This window comes from Daktulosphaira vitifoliae, unplaced genomic scaffold (genome assembly GCF_025091365.1).
Source record: "Daktulosphaira vitifoliae isolate Bord-2020 unplaced genomic scaffold, ASM2509136v1 Scaffold_1, whole genome shotgun sequence".
NCBI classification, from domain to species: domain Eukaryota; kingdom Metazoa; phylum Arthropoda; class Insecta; order Hemiptera; family Phylloxeridae; genus Daktulosphaira; species Daktulosphaira vitifoliae.
The window spans coordinates 7,747,151-7,769,458 of NW_026099572.1; the positions used below are offsets into that span (position 1 = coordinate 7,747,151).

Sequence of the window (22,308 nt, forward strand, 5' to 3'; positions counted from 1 at the left end):
CAATTAGTTTGATTTTTTTTATATATTTGTAACCTTTCAACTCCACGTAAATTTCGGACAGATTTCCGATCTATAATATTTTCATTATTTTACATTATTGTTTACGTGTGAAAATTAACACAGTAAAGTTAAAATTGCAGTCCCATCACTCGTCAATAATAACAATACTTTTACAAATTCAAATTAGTGACTGCCAAATGGTACCTCAGTGCGTCGATAACTAAGTATAAAATAACTGGTTTTTATGGTTGGCGAGGTAGTAGTTGAAGGGTGAGGGTAATCGGTTAATGCCATTCAACAAAAAATTCGTCATATCATAAATGCCACAAGGGACCGACACATGTCAATAGAGAAAAATTAATTTTTTGCATAAAATTTGTTCTATTCAATTTTTGATTATTTTTCAAAAAACCTGTCTTTTTTAAACTTACATTAAATTTAATTTAATAATGTACTTCAAGATGATAAAATAAAAACTATCCGAAAATTCGATTTCTGGAAGTTATCGAGTTCCTAAGAAATTATTTAAAAATGTATAACAACAGTATTTATGCCAACTTGAATATATAGTTATTGTTTGACGTTGTTAATAATAATAGTCAATTTAATTAAATAAAACGTTAAATCTGACTTAATGATATGTGGCAGTTAACAATGTGATCAGAAAAGTAAAATAATATTGATAAATAAAACTAGCAGTCACCGCTATTAATCATTTTGATTAGCAGCTATTTCTTACTATTAGGAAATAACAGTTACTACTACTACTATTCCTTATTACCACTAAAATAAATTGATGCGCTCCACACTGTTATACTCTTGTACCGCGTCTGCTGTCTTGTTGTCGATTATAATATAAAATGTATACCCATTCGTACTATGTTTCTTCATTTGTGAACCTGAGCTGGCACAGACTCCAAAAATAATAACTGTAAATTATTATACTAATAAATTGACTTTATTCTAATTCTAATATGACTTATTTTATTTTTTTTAGTGAATTTTTCTGGTCAATTTTTTTCTTTGTAAAAATTTTGTAATAAATATGTACAAATCTTATATTTGTTCTAGTATTTAATATACATGATGGATTTTAATAAAACTTGCCCTGTGACACCCATTTTCGGGACCCTCAGACGTATATCGCAAAAAAAATGAATTCAACATCTTTAAAGTTTTAATGATCCTCGCAAATCATAGTTGTAACCACCCGGTCCCTTTAAAAACAAATTAAATATTATGTTAATTGTTACATAAAAAAATATTAAAGATGGTGTTAAAATTAAAAATCAAATCAATAAAGGTAAGCTACCGCAAACGTGGTAGAATGTCGACTGTCTTCATTATGTTTTTATTAATTTAAGAAGAGTGAGTAGTAGAGCTGTAGGGACTTTTGTGTTGATTAGGCACTAGTATAGTTGTTAATTGATAATGTTGGTGAAGGACGAATAATCTATTTGTAACAAAATCAAATTAAATTAAAAATATTAGGAAGAGAGTTCATGTTTTTATCCCACCCTCTCCACAAAAATGATTTACGCCTCATGCATACACTTTTAATTCGCATAGCAGCATATAATCAGTCATGCAATCCGATGTATGTTGTTTAATTTTTAAATTTTAATTATTAATTACTTTTTACAAAGTTTGAAACTTAATAAATTTATAAAAATTCTAAATAAAAATTGGGTAAAATTATACTAAAATATTTTTAAATAGCTTTAGGGTATTGTATTAGTATTAGCAGAGTAATTGATTTATCATGGTCCACTAAATTTATCCTAAAATAATAATTTTTAAAATGTTTTTTTTGAGTAGTGGTTAAATACTTTTTAGGTTCGCCCTTATTCCTTTCTTAACTATTTTTTGAAATGGCAACATGTATTGAACTAGCTTATAAAATAGAAAATAATTTAATTAACAAATTGACTGGTCGATAACTTTTAAAACAGCACTTCGGAAATTAACAAGTTTTTATAGCTGACGGGTGAAAGAGTGCAGTCGTTAAATAATGTTAAATGATAAAAATTGTTACACCCGATCTAACACACTAGAACAATAAATTGAAAACTACACAATACATTGGTGACAAATTCATTAATTATTTTTAATTCGATGGACTTGAGAAAATAAATATTGAAGTCAATTTGTATTATTAGTAATATTCAAGTCAAGTAGTAAAAGCGACAAACACGAGTAACCGGTCGAACAGAGTATCAAAAAGGTATAGTACAGTTACATAGACTATATGAGAGAACGCAACTTGGCGGTCAAATGGTCAAATAGAAAAATCCTGTCTTATTCAATAGCCACTCAGTTGTGTAGTCTGTGATATGGTTACAACTTCATAAGCAAACTGGCAACGTTGCTTTAAGAAGTCTGAAGGAACAGAGCGTTAAAAACGTTCTTAATGCTTATGAACACCACGTTGCCAGTTTGCTTACGAACTAATCTTTTATTTGAATTTGTCGCTTTTGCTACTTATGGCTCGATTGACTTCAGTATTAATTTTCCCAAATATCTGTCTATCGAAATGAAAATAATCAATGAATTCGTCNTATCTGTCTATCGAAATGAAAATAATCAATGAATTCGTCCCCGTTTTGAAAATATTTGTTCCGTCAGATGAAAACTGTTGATTGAATTTGTCGCTCACATATACTAAAATGTTTTTCTATTAATAGACCGTCCGGTTGAGTTATTTTTCTATTCGTTATTTATTGCCCATTAGTATTGTAAATAAATTGCATTTAGAAAATGTATGTTTATTATGTCGGCTTTACAATTTTTGGTACAAATTATTCAAGCACCATTTTTACTACATTAAAGTTATTCTTTTTTTAACAGAAATGTTTGTTATATTTGATAGAAGTTTAAAATTTTCTTGTTATATTTTATTTAAAACTAAAAATATTTTGTAATTTTAAAAGTGATAATCCGAAAAATACTGCCGGATGATAGTGCTACCACTAGAAATCATATGAACTATTATTACTTCAGTACTCTTATGTATTATTTTATTATTTTCTCGTGTACTTATCTTTAGTACTCATATGTCATAATTAATTTTTTTTTATTTACTTTATGATAAATAAATACAAATTTTATATTTGCTTAACTATTAATACACAATTATCAATTAAAAATAGTACACTCGTTTCCATAGAAGCTATTCTTAGAAGATAATTTTTGATTTTCATCAAATAAATAATATTAATATTGTAAAATTTATCTAATTAAATATTTTTTTCTTTTACGAAAAAGACTCCGAAACTAGGCATAATATATAGAAATATTGTTTAAATAAAAATTTATATTAAAGGGTTGGCCCTCTTTAAATATTTTTTATGTAGGGTAAAACATAGTAGGTAAAAAATACAGTATTTATTAAAATCAATCAGATATAGTAGCACATCCTTGCTAACATATAATCGTCTTACGGATACACCTTGTTACTAGATCGTGTGTTGACAATATTAACTATTAAATCCAACTTACAAATTTTGTAGGTTTTGCTCTTTATTATTAAAACCTTCTTCTAATAATTTATGGAAACCTATTGCCTAAGAACTTTAAATTTGCAAAGTGCTGCTTAAAATTGTTTATGCACTTCAATTATTTGATAATTAAAACTTAAAAACATTAATAGTTTTTTAGGTTATGAATTTCATAAATATTTAAAACTGTTAATTAAAAATTGCTTGAAATAATACAAAAAATTTTTTTAAATAAGTTATTAAATAGATTTACAGAATGATTGATTTATCTCTGAGCACTAAATTTCTCTTAATTTAACAAAATTAATACTGAAGTCAACCAAGCTAAGTAGTTATTCAAATAATCGGACGAACAAAATTAAAGTGTCATAAATATATAGTACAATATATAAATATATATTCCATAAGAGAACGTGTCTTGATGGTCAAATAGTAAGATACAAAAAAAAGATCCAGCATTATTCAGTAGTCACTCGGTTGCGTTTCACCATGTCCCATGGGTTAGAAATAAATTCATAAGCAAACTGGCAACGTTGCTTCCATAAGATTGTATAATTAAAAGGGACATAAATAGTACATAACGTTTACCAATACCACTTTGCCAGATTGCTTATTGTTATATATTTTATTTGAATTTGTCGCCGTTTTTAAATTCTGTTCCATTTGCTGAAATCGGTTGTTTGAATTTATAGCTCAGATATACTAAAATCATTGCTATTAATAAACCGTCCGGTTGAGTTATTTTTCTATTTGTTATTTATGTTATGCCACCGACTCGTTACACCTCTGGGGCCGGGAAATTCAGATTTTCGCCTTATGAAGACGACTTGAATATTAAGTAACTAAAATTAATGACAATAGTCTTCAATATTAACAGAACAAATGTAAATTTATTATCGTTAATCTTAATATTACATAAATTACTGTACCGACATTACTACACAAATTAAATATATATATAATTTATATGTATGTTGTTTATTATATTATTAGTTTAATCATTTATGTTACACATTATTCAACTACTACTTTTACTATTATATAGTATTCTTTCTGTTTTTTTTTTTTAGCTGAAATTGTTGTTATCATTTGTGGAAATTCTAAATTTTCTTTTTTCAGTTTATTTGATATTTTATAGATATGATGTAATTAATAATAATCTAACGGTTATGCACTGTTATGTTAATTTAAAATTAAAAAATATAAATAATTGTGAACTTAATAAACGTATAAAACTTTTACATAAAAATTGTGTGAATTATCACTAAAATTATTCATTATATATATGTACACATGTTATTTAAATAGCTTTACAGAGTGATTGATTTAGTATTGACCATTAAGTTTTTTTTAAAGTAATAATAATCTTGGAAGAATTTTTTTTGGCTTTGTTGAGTACTATTGATCTTTCAATATATAAGTGGTTAAATCGTTTTTAAATATGTTGTATAACGTACTATAATATACATTATAGTTATCCTTTTTTTAATAGAAACATTTGTTATTTTTGATAGAAGTTTTATATTTTATTTAAAGTTATAAATGTATAATTTAATTACTAATAATTTAATGGGTTATACACTATCAGGTTACTATAAGAGAGCAATTGTAGAGTAATAAATTTAAATTTATAAACAGCTTATAATATAGACAACTATATAATTATGTAAATGACTGATCGATAACAATTTTTGGATCAATACTTCGTAACTTGTTGACATATTTATTCACAGACGAGTAGGGTTTGCGACCGAAAATGTATAATGATAAAATCCGATAACTAATATACTGAAAAAGCCATTGTACAGCAATAAATTAAAAATTACACGACAAATTCATTGATTTTTAATTAATTCTATGTATATATTTTTGAAAAAATGTATAATTAAGTCGATCAGACAAGTACTAAGAGTGACAAATTCAAATAATTGTTGAACAAAATTAAAGAGTCATAAATGTATAGTACAATGAATACATTGCATGGCGACCGATTAGTAAGATTGATAAAATTCTAACTTACTCGATAGTCACTCAGTTGTGTTTCTAGGGCCCGCCGTGTATTGTATAATGGTTTGTAGTGTGTAATTAGTTCATAAACAAATTGGCAACGTTGCTTTCACTACACAGAGTTGTTAGTCTGTATACTTTCAAGGGAGAGTATCGATACCATTTTTAAAGCTTTTGAATTCCACACGTTGCCAGTTTTCCTATGAACTCATCCATTATTCAAATTCGTCCCCGTTATGAAAATATTCGATCCGTCTGATGAAAACGGTTGTTTGAATTCGTCGCTCATATATACTAATATTATTGCTATTAATAGACCTCCGGGTTGAGTTATTTTTCTATTCGTTATTTATTGCCCATTAGTATTGTAAATAAATTGCATTAATAAAATGTATGTTGTTTATTATGTCGGCTTTGTCAATTTTTGGTACAAATTATTCAACCACTACTTTAACTACATTAAAGTTATTCTTTTTTAGCAGAAATTTTTGTTATATTTCATAGAAGTTTAAAATTTTCTTCTTACATTTTATTTGATATTATAAATATATATATTATAATTAAAATCATTTAATCGATTATGCACAGCAATAACATTTAATTTAAAATTTAAAAATTTAAAATATAAATAATTGATTACAAAATTGTGAACTTAATAAATGTATTAAACTGTTACATAAAAATTGCTTAAAATATTACTGAAAATATTTGTTATATATATAATCCAATATGTATAATACGTTTTTTAATTAGCTTTACAGGGTAGTTGATTAATCATTGACCACTAAGTTTCTCCTAAAATAATAATAATAATATTGAAAATATTTTTTTTGGCTTTTTTAAGTTCTATTGATCTTTTATAATATATATTTGATATAGCAACATTGACACGGCCGGGATATTACCATCGGAATGATTTGAACATCATCCGGATCAAGATAATAATACACCGTCCGTGCTGTGTTTACTTAAACTGCTCATTAACAAATCTCGATCGCTTATCGGCGACCGTCGGTGTTGAAATAAATAAATATTTATTTAAATACACGTATTATGATAGTTCGCCGAAATATATATATATATTTTCTGTGGATAAAGAAATCGTTGTGCTTATTTTTAATACCATCCTAATTTATGTTTATGTTTGGCATTAATTTAATTTAAGTTAATTTAATTAAATTAATTCTAGTTATTGTTTCCTTACCACAACCACGACAACATATATTTTTAACTTATTTATATAATAGAAAATGGTCTAATTAAAAAAATTACTAGTAAATAATAATCATAGGACCAGTACTTCGAAAATGATTAGTATTTTAAAATTAAGGCAGATGGAAATGAACGGCATCCAGTAACGTCTAATGATAAATATAGTCATATCCAGTTACAAATATAATAGAACAATAAATTGAAAACTGCACAACAAATTCATTGATTATTTTGAATTCGAAGGAAAGATGTTGGAGATAAAGTAAAAACTGAGGAAAATCGAGGCAAATAGTAAAATAGACAAATTCAAATAATCAGATGAACAAAATTAAAGTGTCCTCCTAAGTATACATTTTAATAAATATTTTGTGTGAGAGAACGTGACTAGGCGGCCAAATGTTAAAATAGAAGGAAACCTGACGAAACAATAAATACTCAGTTGTGTTCTTTCGTGTCCCGCGTTTCAGAAATAAATTCATAATCAAGCTGGCAACGTAGCTTTCATATGTCTGTATAATTAAAAGGGACAGTGCATTGTGTGATATTTATATTTGTTAAAAATGTTTTCAACAATCTGTCCCTTTTAATTATACAAACCTATTAAAGCAACGTTGCCAGTTTACTTATTAACACATCTATTGTTTGAATTCGTCCCCGTTTTGAAAATATTTGTTCCGTCTGATGAAAACAGTTGTTTGAATTCGTCGCTCATATATACTAATATTATTGCTATTAATAGACACTCCGGTTGAGTTATTTTTCTATTCGTTATTAGTATTGTAAATAAATTGCATTTATAAAATGTATGTTGTAAATTATGTCGGCTTTACAATTTTTGGTACAAATTATTCCAGCACCATTTTTACTACATTATTGTTATCCTTTTTTTGACAGAAATGGTTGTTATTTTTGATAAACGTTTTATATTTTCTTTTTATATTTTATTTGAAATAATATATGTATAAATTTAATTAATAATAATTTAATGAGTTATGCACTGTAATAACTTTAAATTAAATTTTTAAAATATAACTAATTATTTACAAAATTGTGAACTTAATAAATGTATTAAACTGTTATTGCTTGAAATATTACTAAAAATGTTTATTATATTTTTTATGTTATTTTATTAACTTTAAAATGTGAATAATTTTTTTTTTGTTCTATGTTTAGTAGAAATGTTTGATAAAAATTTTTAATTTATTAGAAATTTAAAAATATAAATAATTATTTTACAAAATTGTGAACTTAATAAATATACAATGCTGTTACATAAAAATGTCATTAAATATTAAAAATTATTTTTAAAATGTTGTTTAATTAACTTTAAAGAGTGATTGATTTTTTAATTGACCATTAAATTTTCCTAAAGTAATAATTTTAGAAATAATTTTTTTGGCATTGTTGAATTCTATTTATTTCTCAATTTATAAAAGGATCAATACTTTTTAATTAAGTCTTCTATTTCTTATGAGTCAAACTTTATTTTTTTTAATGGTAACATAAATATTTAACACCTAATATAAAAATGTAATATTTATATTTTAAATATAATTTTTGAATCAGTATTTCGGAAATTATTACTATTTTTGTATTTAGGCAATATAAAATACTCTGCGGAGAAACGTCNTATTTTTGTATTTAGGCAATATAAAATACTCTGCGGAGAAACGTCTAGTTTAAAAAAAAAATCACAATCAAATACTAATTTACTATAAGAGAGCAATTTTAGAGTAATAAATTGAAAACAAACCAATGAAATTGGTGACAAATTCATTTATTATTTTTAATTGAATGGACAGGTATACAAGAAAATGAATACTTTAAGTCAATCTGTATAAGCGACAAACTCAAATAATCGGATGAACAAAAATAAACGTGTCATAAATATATAAAGTACAGCAATGGCGGCTTGGACGACGGGACAATCGCACACTCACTAAAATTACTTAAAAGAATAAAATTAATTGTATATTCTTAATTCGACATTTTTATTATGAATGCAAATTTTTAAATAGTGAAATAGTTCTAATACATTTGTCGTGTGCGAACGTTTAAGTTGTTTCCCTCAGTATATGCACATACACACACGAGCAGAGTTTGGACGACCGACAGTGTCGTCCCAGCAATATTCTTTATGTGCGAGGCGTCCAATCGTGTGCGTGCGGATACGGTTAAGCTGCCAATCATATGTACGGGTTTTAGACACCGGCAGCGTCGTCCATACAGTAGAATATTAGTATACTATATAATGGGAAATTTATTTTTAGAACTAACTAATTGTACGCGCGTTTTATCTCCTTCTATATCCTATTATCGTAAACCCTTCAAAATATGAGTCACCTGGAAGAATTTTCTGTTTTATGGGCTTAAAAATTCGCGTTTTTCGAATGCGGTTGGGTTTGATTTCAGTTGCTATAATAGTATAATCGCTATTTTTATTTTCATGTCTATTTCCTACTGCGACCTTTAAAATAATAATATGCATATTATGTATTATTTTATTATATTTAATTTGACAATTTTTTATACCTATGACTAGAGGTATTATATTTAAAGTCACACCCACGAGCCACCACTGGAGTACGGTGACAAAACACAATTATAGCAAATGGTAAGACAAACGGCTCTTATTTTAACCAATAGTCTCAGTTATATTTTTTCTGGTCAAAATTATAGAAATAAGTTAATTAGCAAACTGACAACGTTTCTTTCATAAGTCTGTATAATTGAAAGGGGCAGATCGTTAAAAACATTCTTAATGCTATGAACACATCGTTGCATGTTTGCTTATGAACATATATTTTATTTAAATTTGTCGTTCTTAGTATTTGTGGCTCGATTGACTTCAGCATTAATTTTTTCAAATGTCTGTCCATCAAATTAAAATTAATCAATAAATACGCCACCGCTTTTAAAATATATTTTCAATTGTTGAAAACAGTTCATTAAATTTATCGATAAAAATTTAAGCGATATACACCGTTTAATGATACATAGTACACTAAAATTATTTCTATTGATAACCGGTTGGATTATTTAACAGATATTGTCGTTTGTTTGATGGAAGTTTAAAATTTTCTGTTTACATTTTATTTTAAACTAAATGTATGTTGTAATGTACATTATTTATATTATAAAAAAATTTACATAAGATAACCAATCCTTATGAAAAAAATCTTAACAAATCCAAATATTTAAGATATATAACTTTACTGTTATTATTATCTTTTAAGTTCGTTATTAAATTTAATTTTAATTACGAGTCGATCTCCTGTAATAAAATGATTTTAATTAATAAATTATAAATATTAGTCCGTTATCTCTAATCAAATAAGTCAATTTTTTTTATTTAATTAACTTTTTTCATCATTCTATTAATAAATGAAGGATGACAATTTTTAATTTGTTTTAAATAATATTTAGTCTACATCACTTAATAATATTAAAATAAAAATCCCCCTAAAATGTCTAAAAGCTTAACTTTATATATGTTTATTAAAAAGGTAAGCACATGCCAAGCAAAAAAAAAAAAACTAAAAACCTGTCAAAAAAACGGCGTAATATCATATTTGTTTAAACTTTTATTTAAGACTTAATCTTTACTAAATCGTTTACCCTACTAATAACATAGTACTTGTTTTAGCATAAAAATGTAGCGTATTTGACCACAACAGCCAAGCTTTCCAGTTGCAATAAATGTTTTACATTAAAAAAAGTTCATAGTTTAAAAACTCTCTTCACGTCAACTATTTATATAGTAAGTTTTTAAAGTAAGTACTAAGTATTAATATTACCAGAGCTGTGAATTATATGCATTTATACATTTTATCAAGTGAATTCCAACACACCATCAGTCGTACAAATTCGTATTGATATTTTAAAGAATAACGCAATATTTCAAGATTGAAAATTGACCTAGAGTCGTTTATTCTCATTAATAAACAAGTATAACGCACAAAAAGGAAAAACAAGAATAATGCACAAGATCGAATTAGTTAAACAGTTTCCAATGTTGTAGTTGGTAGCCGACGTGCGGTAAAAAAATAAACAATATTCAAACGATGCATATTTTTATTTACCTATGTGTAGTCTAAATAGGTAAACGGGTTTCTAGTGTTCTCATTGTTTTTAACAATTGACCTGTTTCTTTATTTACTGAACATTTTGGATAGCAAATATACCACAAACTTCATAGAGTCTGTGATATATTTGGGGCGGGTCATCGTCGCGTTTTAATCGTTTCCGCCATATCTAAATAAGGTCAGTTTTTCGTTTCCGCCAAACCGATAATTTTTACCTGTCTACAAATAGATTTTGAGAGAACCACTAGTTAAAATATTTACAAAAAAATATTCCGTTAATGATTTTCATTTATTCGAACTTTTTCCTTTCTATTATTGTTAGATAGCAGTGCATTGATAGTCGGTATTACGATAAATATTTTACCATCTTATATTTTTTACTTTTTTAATTAATATGTCATTTGAATACATCAGAAGTAAGCGGGTACAACAAATGATTTTATTGTTTAACTTTAAGATTCGGTTTGTTGTGAGCTATACAAACGAGTAACATACGTTGGCGTTGTTTTGTAAAAGGATGCAAATGTACCATTCACGTGAAAGAGCTTGATGAAATTATTGATCAAACAGGTTTTTTTTTAATTTTTAGTAAAATTGTTTCAAATTGACCCCATTTTAAATTAGCTTTAATACGTCTTATAAATCATATATTGTTCTGATACCATAATTATGAAACAAAAATTAGCAGGGGATTGTAAAACTTTTTATTTTCTTGTAATCTGTATTTCTATTATTTATTGCAAAAATATAAATACATACTGAAGACAGTTATTTATTATAATTTATTTATCTTTGGTAAAACGTCATATTTTGCTTATTGAGGAGTACCTATGTGATTAGGTAAGATTTCTTACCTTTTCTTTTATTTTTATTTTTATTACATTTTGGCATTTTTGACAAGTTAGGTATTTAAATAATAGGTAATACACATTCATCTTTACAAATTGAAACGGATTCCTTAATATTTCGTTAGTAGTGTGTTGGTCTTGTTTAAATTCTCTTTCTTTATGTAAGTTTAACTCTAAACTAATAGTGATTTTACCATCATTATCTGTTTTTTCGTTTTCTGCCTTGTTTTGCTCATTATATACAAAATTTCCTTCCTCCTCTATAGACTGTTCACTGTTAATTTCAATTTGAAATGTTTGGCTTCTTTCATCTGGGGTATTTGTTATCCTACAATCTATATCAGTTTGGTTGTCTTGGTCAGTATTGTGTTGGTCCTTTTTAAATTCTCTTTCTTCATGTAAGTTCAACTCTAATCTATCAGTCATTTTACCATCATTATCAATCTTGTCCTTTTTTATATTTCCTACAACTTTTATATGTTCTTTAACCTTCTCTAGATTATTGGCCTTATCCAAAATATGTTTGCGTTGATTTTTTATAATTATATTATTAGAGTTCTTAACTAATGTGTCTTTCTTTTCAAAATAATAAATTTTGTTCTTTATTCCTTAAAATGTATTAATAATATTTATAATTTTTTAAATTGTTACTATATATGGCCAAGTGGGTTAAATGTAAACGCAATTTTAAACAAAATGCATAGCTTTTAATTTTCTATTTATATTTAAACATAACTATATACTGTAAGCTCTATCTGAAGTTATAACTATAATATATTCTATGAGGAATAATTAATTTATTATTACCCCATTAATTTACATTTGCCCCACTTGACCTATTACTGTTAATAGGTTGGGTGTATCCAACTAGTTGATAATAACTTTTGGATCAATATTTCAGAAGTAATTGACAACTTAAAGTAATGACAGTAGGTGTTGATTGGGTGCTGCTGCTATTATTATCTCTTGACATAATCTGGCCATACTCTTTCTCTTGTATAAGTATAAAAATGAAAAAAATTCCGAAGTATTGATCCAAATTTGTTATCAATTATGCAATATGCAATTAATATTTAATAAATCAAATAATATTATAAAAAACATTTTCTTTCAATATTGTATTTATTCTGTGAATAACCTAGTAGTTTATTATAAACCAATTACAATGTATTGTTGTGTGATATCACATATACAATATTACTTTTTTTTTATTATGTATTATAGAACATTTAGATTATTTAAACACTTAAGTTTTATCTAAAAGTTAACTAATTTTTAATAGGATTGAAATCTTTTGGTTCTCTGCTATTTATAAAACGTCAGTAAGTTTTTAGTGTTGATAATGATAACGTAGTTTCCGAAATACGGAACTACGGTTTTTTAGTAATTTTTTGTGGATTTTTGAGTTAAATGTTTTTAAATAGGACTTATAGAGTGATAATAGTGACTTATATAAAATTTAAAAAGTATTATTATTTTTTTTTTTGACGTTATGAAGTCGTGAACCAAAAACATAGCACAATGAAATTTTCTATAGCTAAATTCCTATTTGATTAAACTCAACGTTAGAAAGAACAAACAGTGTACTAAAATATTTGACAAATCATTATTTTTGATAGGAAAATTATAAAATGTATTCTTTAAATGATTTTGTAAAGGTCAATTAATCTAAATGTGCTTTTGACTTACCCTTAAACTTTTTTTTTTATTTCTTTGTTTGTATTAATTACTGAATCTGTGATATTAGAAACTGTTTCGTTTGCGGATAAATCTGTTGTTGGACCAACTATTTGAGTTGGCCTAATCAATTCAAAAATAAATTCTTTAATTTTTTTAGGTTGCATTATTTGTTTATATATATTGGTTTTATTAGCATTTTTGATCAACTGTTCGAAAGCTAAAACCGTACTAATCACTTTTCCAGTATATATATTTGATATTGTTTTTGGTATACACTTATTACTATAATGTATGAAAAATGTAAAACTAATTACAATTAAACAAGAAATAAGGAATTTTAAACAATATTAGTTTTGATGATTTGAAAATTTAAGTACACAAGAGTGAATTATACAAAATTAAGTCTGCATGTACATTTATTAAATGTAAATAAATATTTGTGTTTTTCTATAGAAGCAAAATAGTTGTTTGTACATTGTTTATAAAATATGAAAATGTATAGCATGTATAGTATTAAATTTTTATGAAAAAAGTTATTTAGTTGTAAGTAATTATTTCGTTGTAACTAAAATAAGACTTTATTAGTTTCTATCTGTTATTCTATTAAAATAAAATAATAATGCCTTATGATAAGCTATGCTATTTAATAAGTTCAAATCATCAAAATAAAAAATTATTCTCAAAATATTCCACATGGAATTTAGTTTTTATTTAGGTTCTATTTAATACAATGGTAACTTACACTGCTGAAATTATTCTTTAATCTAATGATACCAGATAATATACTGAAAAATTTTAATGGTCGACATTCTTTTTGCATAACATATCATGATTGTAAGTCAATAACTTAAAAATAAAAAACAAAAAAAATCTTAACTAAAATAAATTTTTTATTCAGCGACTTTATTTAACTGAGTAACATTTACGTCGCCTTGTTTGTTAGCTAAAATATGCTCTGAATAATAAACAAATTTTAATTATTAAAATCCCTCCCTTAAAATACGAAGCACTATTTTGGGATGTTTTTTGTTTTAATTATTTTTTAAATTTTTGTTTTTTACTGAAAATATTATATCTTCAATTACTGAGTAAAATATCGATGAAAAGTTAGACTTTCTTTTACAAATCGTTATGTGATGACTACTAAAGGGGTAGAGTTTAGACCCGTCAGCACAAAAGTAGCAGACTGAAGGGTGGCTCCTTGTCAGCCACCAGCACAACTACCTTTTTACTATACCCACTAAAGGACGGTTAAGCCCAAACACTAGCCAGCTCGTACACTAATTATTAAGACTGGCTAAAGGACCAGCAGTCCAACCTAGACTCTAGCCGCACACACACACACACACAAATTTCGAGAACACGGTGAATATAAAATATTTGCGCTAAGCCCAGATTTTTAAATAGTTATTTTATTTACGAAATGTATTAAACACAAAGTCAAATATAATATAAAAATTTAACACAAAAGTTAATTAAATCTTACAAAAGTATAAAGTTATTCTTATATCAACGACCTAACCCGTAACTCGACGTTTCTTCGACAAAACCTCCTGTCTCGTCTCGCCCAGTATCGTCGCCCTATACTTTTCACGTTTCCCTTTTACATTCTTTTTCCCACCATTATTAATTTGCTTACCCTGCATTTCCCTTCTGTATGGAATTATTATATTGCTTAAGAGTTCAAAAATTGCTTACTACTATTGTAAAGCTTATATTATACTAAAATCGACGTAATTTAATACTTCCTCATCTAATTACTACACAGATAAACAACATCGATGTTATCAGTCATCAACTGATATAAAAACATGCCGTAAACAAACAAAGCCGACAGTGTAGTTACAACCATGAGTCTGTAACTATCGTTCTGATGATGGACTCTGCAACGAGTCTGGAACCGTCAGCTCATAACTGTATATATATGTCTAAATAAAGGTGGACATACGGCAAAATATTTAGGTAGCTATCAAAAGTTAAGTTAGATGATTAGGAGAGCTTACGTGTAAAAACAATACTTATAAAATTTTCATTTAGAGAAATTAAAACCCTTGAAAGTAGTGAAGAGCGTTTTAAACTATCAAATATTTTATATGCAAGTAAATTGTTTATTTTTACTATACACTATCAAATATTCAAAATAAACTACCGAAAGTTTAAAAAATAGGCGAATTATTAAAATCGATAGTTACTATTCAATATTTCCCATAATTACTTCAAAGCCTCTCTATGAAATATCTTAATGTTACTAAATTATATATTTTACATTATACCCAACCATAAAATTGTTTGATTATTACAAAAATAATATTTTGAATTTAAGGAACCGATCCCAGGCTAGCGTTATTACACAGTCAATATTTTTATTGACCTGGGTCATTCATACCTGTTATGTTACTAAGAACTTTAGAATAGCAGTATTAACTCTCTAAAATAAATCAATTACTTTAAAATTTTTTATAGTGTTTTTTTATTAACTATTCATTTATTGCCTATTAAAACATATCTAAAATTCATTTTAAAATTCTAAGTCATCTTAAGCATATCAAAGATGACTATTCGTGTTTGTTTTTGATATAAATCGAGTTTACCGGACACCCTTCTTCAATTAATTTTTTTTTTTAATTAGGTTAGTTTTTCATGCTGATAAATAATATGTACAAAATTTTTAGAAGCAACAGATAATTTAAAAGTATATTTGTTTTCATGGTAAAAATGACTACCGTCGTTGAATAATATGCAATTTTTGTGTTAAAATTTTGAGTTTTGTATTTTATTTTAATTTAAAATACCTGACAAGGGAGATTACACTGATTTTCATAAATGTTATATCAATCTAATTCACATAGTATAAAAAGTTAAACATACTTGAATTTTTTTGTTTCTTTGAAGTCGAGAAAAATAACTTTAAAAATTGAACTAGCTAAATTGCCATTTTTATTAAGTGACGAATGCGACGACGGTTTCTGAGGCAGTAACACTTGTGTCTTTCATGCCTGTGGCATTGAATTTTTTTGAATCTTTTCTTAATTCTTTTTGAGTTAGAAAAAGATGTTTAACTCATTTGATTTTTATCTCTTTTAGATTCAATAACTTCAATAAATATCAAGGAACCCATTACTGTAGTCTCTTCTCGTGAGAAGAAATTCATATTAATATTATTTTACTATGTGTTTTTTTTGTAGCTATCATTTATTTGCTCAGCTCTCACTTGGCCTACTTTTTTCTACGATACATCAAAAATTTACAATTCGTATCTAGTGAAACATCTTACCCTCAAAATTTGAAAAAAAATTCCTCTGTATCAATTAAAAAGTTACTTAGCCCATATTCTCCATAAACACAATTTAAATAATTCATTTTTAATGATTTCTAAGTATTTATTGTGGAATTAGATTTGATATGATAATAGGTTTCAACTACAAAATTAAAAATTTTACTTTGTAATTGATTAATTTTTTTTACATGTAAATACTTAATTTTTAATAATAAGTAATAATATTAAAATTTAGAAGTGATAGAAAAAGTCTAATTGCACATTTGAAAACATCGTCAAAAGTTGATTTAGAAAAGTATATTTTTGTTTCCGATGAAATTTCTTTCTAGTCCAGTGTATAAAATACATTATTTTGTTATACGTAACAAAAATGTTTCATTGAAAAGTATTGCATCAATCCGTTTAAATTTATATACATGTTAAAAGTAAAGAAATATACAACTACTTTATTATTTGTATAATATTTCCGTAAAAATTATAATATTAAATTATTGAATATCAATTTCATACTAAATTTAATTACTATAATTATTATTTATTCATATATCATAATTATAAATCAAATAACTAATCGGGATAAAATTAAGGGAATAAGATTTATTGTTGCTTTTGAAATAATCTACCAATTTCTCAAAATTAAACACTATCTACAGATTTGCATCGAAGCGTTTTTTTTTTTTATAGTGATTTTAATCACTGTCAGATGTCATTATACTTGTCCCTACTATGCCACGTCTATACTGTGCTACCGTTTTTTATATTCCTGATACGTAAACGTATATAATACATATTTCGTAAAACAGCCGTCTATCAAATTATCTAATATTTCAATCCCAATATTAACCATAATTAAATTCATTTTTAATGTACGTTATTTACTTATTATAATTTATTAATATAATATAATTATGGTAATTTCAATAAAATAATTAATAATGTATTATATCAATTTTAAAGCATAGGGTATATTAATAAAAAAAACAAAAATGTGTGTGAATATTTAAAATATAATAATTTTTAATAAAATTGTTTCAGCATTGGGCATGAACTAATATACTAGAATTTAATTATAAAAAATATCTTCTCCATCAATTACGATTTAAAAAAGCATGAATTTTTTTTTTAATCGTTAAAGTTAAACATCAAGTGAGAATATGAGTTTATTAGTGTTATTAATTAACTACGTTTATTTGTAGATGAGGCTAAATGATTAATTATATGCCTTTATAAATACGTATAAAATACACTTTATGTTATTTGGTCCGTAATTTAAGCCATCTTGAAAATTGTCATTTTTGTTATAATTCCCCAGCTATAGGGTAAAATGACTAAAACAGTTGTAAAACTTTGTAATGAAAATTATAGTTAAAGAAATGTTTTTTTATGTTCCATTTTCAGTAAAAAATGTTATTATGTTTGATGCAAGTTTTAAATTTTCTTTTTACATTTTATTTGAGACTAAATATATATTGTAATTTATAATAATTTAATTGGTTATGCACTGCAATTACTTTTAATTTAAAATTTTAATACTTTTTTTGGAAATTGTGAAATTAATAAGTCAGTATGTGTTTAGCGTTGATAATGGCAATATTGTTTCCAAAATACGTATCCGCGACTTTTTAGTAACTTTTTGTGGCTTTTGAGTTTTATATTTTTAATATTTTTTAGTTCTTAAATTAATAATATTTTAATATAGTTTTAATCATATACAGGGTGATTCATTAAGGATAAGACACTCGTTTACTCAGTAACTATTGAAAATATTACATTTTTGTACAGAGAAAAATTACTAAGCTTATAAAACTCTAGAATAATATGAAGCTAAATAAATTTTTTTTTATCCCTTCAGGGATAAAAATGTTTATTTATAATTTTTTTAAATGGGAACCACTATTTTTGATTTGATAATATGATAGAAAAAAAAATTACAAGCAACTTTGTTCGTACAATTTTTTTTTTCCGATTAACCGTTAGTCCGTTACAGCTTGTTAAAGTTGAGTGATTTTATGCCAAGTTTCTATTGTTATTTTACTGTATTAAATACAGAAGTCATTATTTTTATTTGCTGTTGCATAAACAAAATTTTATTGATCAAGTTATGACAGGTAAATTAACCATAAAAATTTACGACGCACTAAATGAGTGATAACAATAATAGATACAAATCGGATTTTCGGTGTATTATTAATAGCAGTCTATGGGTATGTAAGACTAAAGCATAAATTTCTTAGCCTCCCTTCACCATAGTATAATAACTAAATACAATCAAATACTACGATAATGTTATCGTAATCATTCTTTACACAAAATAATCTTTTTAACTTTTGTTGACTGATATGAATTAAAAGCTTTAACATAACCATATAAACGCTCGTCTTTTAAAAGATTTTTGTTTGTTATTTAATTATCTTAAACATAACCTTAAAAAACTAAACTGGTACAGTACTAATTTGCTGGCTGTACTACAAGATTGCGTGGTCAAACATTTTTGTACATTAATAATGTTACATTGTTTAATTATTATCTAAATATAGTGTTTTAGTGCAGTAAATTAATAAAAAACTGTTTTATTTGTATGTTGTTACAATTAATAAATTATATTTGAAAGTTTATTGAAATAATTAAATTTAAAGAATATCGAACAATAGGCGAGTACAATAGACAATGAAGTAAATTTTATAGATCTGTCTTAATAATTTTATTTTATGAAATAGCTGCAGAAAAAATGAAATTTACCGAAAAATTAAAGAGATTAATTTTCGAAGATATTTACAGTTTTGGATTTGCTGCTGTCGAATGACAAAATTACCGAAAAACTTAACTTTTTTCTCTTTTGAGAAAAATAAGTTTTGCTGTAGTGACATTTTACTTAAAAAGTAAGTCGATATAATGATGTAATATTAGATGTGTAGTATAATTAAGGCCAGATTTAAAAAAACTCCAGGTTCCAAAAACATGTATTGATGATCTTTTTTTGGCTATAGATTTTTAATTTATTTTCCAACTATTCCAAAATGATTATAATATACAGAACAATATTGGTATACTATATTTAACAATTTTGTAAGTAATTATCTAAATTTAACTATTTGAATATATTTTTTTAAATTGGTTAGCAAATAGACAAAAATTTGACATTATATCCATATTAAAATTAAACAATTTTGTATAATTGGGAATGTTATAAATGAAATGATATTAATAATATGATATTTTAAAACATTTTGTATGTAATAAACTTCAATAACCTTTATAATAAAAGTATGTTAAAATACTATTTTTAAATTGCTAAATTTAAAAAAATGTAATTTTAAACTTTTCACTGATTAATTAAAATAATTTTTATCTTAGTTAAATTAGTGTTCTCAAATTGAATAATTGTATGGATCAGCTACTGAATATTAATACACAATTTTATAAAGAGAACTTATGATTGTGTTATGTTTCACTGTAGATAATAAATAAATATTAAGCAACCATTTTGATATGATGCTCATAGCTATTATTATTTAATTAAGCGTGCATGGATTAGAACACTTAATTTATTTCACTAAATAGCAACAAGTGTCCTTAAAATATATAAAAATTTGCATAAATTAAAATTATTTTGAATTTTGTTTAGAAAGTTGCCAACAGTAAATAAATTTGTTAAAAAAATTGTTTTAATATAAATTCAGTTTTTAGTTTTGATACCTGCTATTGTAAGTTATCATCTGTATTATTAAGTATGCACTTATAAGTAAACTAAGATACTTCAATATCATAAGATTAATATCCTAATCATATTAAGAAACAAAAAAAGATTGTAATCATAATTTTTTATTACTGTCTATCATAATAAAGTCATCTATCGAATTAACATATAGTTCTTGAACAAACTAAAGTGAGTTTAATGAAATAATTTTTCCTTTTTTAGTATTACAAATTTTATTTCATGTAAGTTAATTTATTTTGTTATAAATTTGATTTCAGTTATAGTTTTTGTACAATTTTGATGTCTATTGGTTTTGTATACACTTGTCTTAACATACTACATTAATAAGCTTTAATTTCATATCAGATCAACATTAGAATGAATTGTTATACTACAAATACAGTATTGTAGCTAAATTTCTCATTTGAATTTTCATTGAACAATATTAGATTGCAAAAAAATAAATAAATCTAATAGTAATTGTTAAATTTTTTAATTAAAATAGGGCAATGTAATAAAGTAATACATGTAGTTATTATAGTACTATTTTTATGATGTAATATTAGAGGGAGTAGTAAGAAAATATCTTAAAATTTAAGATATAAGTAATTGTTATTTTATATGTTACTTTCAAGTATTTAAAAAAAAATTATAGTAAAATTATTATTTTTATAGATAATATGTTTACTACAGTAGAATTTTGATAAGGTTAAGAATATTGCGTTCCTTGAAAAAGAAAATTTTACTCAAAAGAAATAAATATTATAGATAATACAAATAAATTATTTGTAGTTGTATAGCTAAAAGATTTGAATGTGGTAGGTTAGACTAGTTAAAGCAATTAGTTTAAATTTAAAAGCTGTTAATTATTAAAATAAATACATAAATTCATTAAAACTTCACAAATTTTAGTATTGCCAATTGGAATCAATCTGTTATATTTTTATAAATAAGTGTTGAATACAAACTCAAATTCTTAAATAATTTTAAGTCAAATTTTTTTTTTAATAGTTCAAAAACCTTATTAAGTTAAAAAAATAATTTCCCTTGAGCCTTAACTTATCCAGGTTCTACTGTATTTTAAAATTGGCATCAGTGCCGTGCCAAGAAAAGGGCATAGGATGATATAAGGTTCATACACTTTGCAATATTTAATTGTTATAATTGATAGTTATTTAATATTATAGGATGCTAACATATAATTTAAAAAAAAATTATATATATAAATTTTATAAATTAAAATAAATAAATAATTAATAAATTTTTACATATTCTCTTTTCATTGTGTCAGTGCTAGGTTTTACAGTTTTTCTTGTGCTTGAAAGAAAGTAGTTTAGGTGGGATACATTTCTTCCAATAAAAATTATTACATGATGAAGATATTATTATTTTTTTTAAGGGAGAAATAATAGTTATTCAGAACAGAAACTCCATACTAGACCTAACCCCAAGACCTATACTAGTGGAGGCATGATTGCAATGCATTTTATGAGGGATCAAGGTTTTTTTTGTGAAACTGGTTTTTTTTCATTAGGAATTATTAAAATGTCTGTATAAGGGTTATCTTAATACTTAATTTTCTATGGCATTACGCATATTCTACATGAATTCATGTATTACGCATATTCTGTCATGGAATAAAGTATAAGGTATAACTCTCATACAGGTGTTTCACAATTCCAAAGTGAAAAAAATTCTAAGTTGAGCAAAAAAAATAAAGTTTTCTACAAAATAATGATAAAAAATAATTGAAACGGTCATTTCAAAAACGACATGAGTAATAAAATTTAAATTTCCATGTATCAAAAAAAACTTAATTACTCTAGAAATTCAACTTGTTTTGCACTTCCACCTATTTACTAATTTATTTTTAAGGTTTCTGGTATTTATAATTCATAGTTTTAAATAGTCTAACTTTGACCAAATTCATTAAATTGAAATAAAACATTTTTGATTTGCATTGTTTTTGCANATTAAAACATTTTTGATTTGCATTGTTTTTGCA

The 22,308-nt window shown here is 25.1% G+C and overlaps 1 protein-coding gene and 1 long non-coding RNA gene across 4 annotated transcripts in view; one reads left to right on the forward strand and one right to left on the reverse strand.

The window, feature by feature from the left end:
- LOC126894990 (uncharacterized) overlaps positions 1–22,308 on the reverse strand; it is a 166,420-nt gene that overhangs the window by 14,018 nt on the left and 130,094 nt on the right. The window lies entirely within an intron of this gene.
- LOC126895012 (uncharacterized) lies at positions 18,415–22,266 on the forward strand. Its single transcript, XR_007701568.1, has 3 exons — positions 18,415–19,485; positions 20,287–20,492; positions 20,582–22,266. It is a non-coding gene; the product is annotated as an uncharacterized LOC126895012 (long non-coding RNA).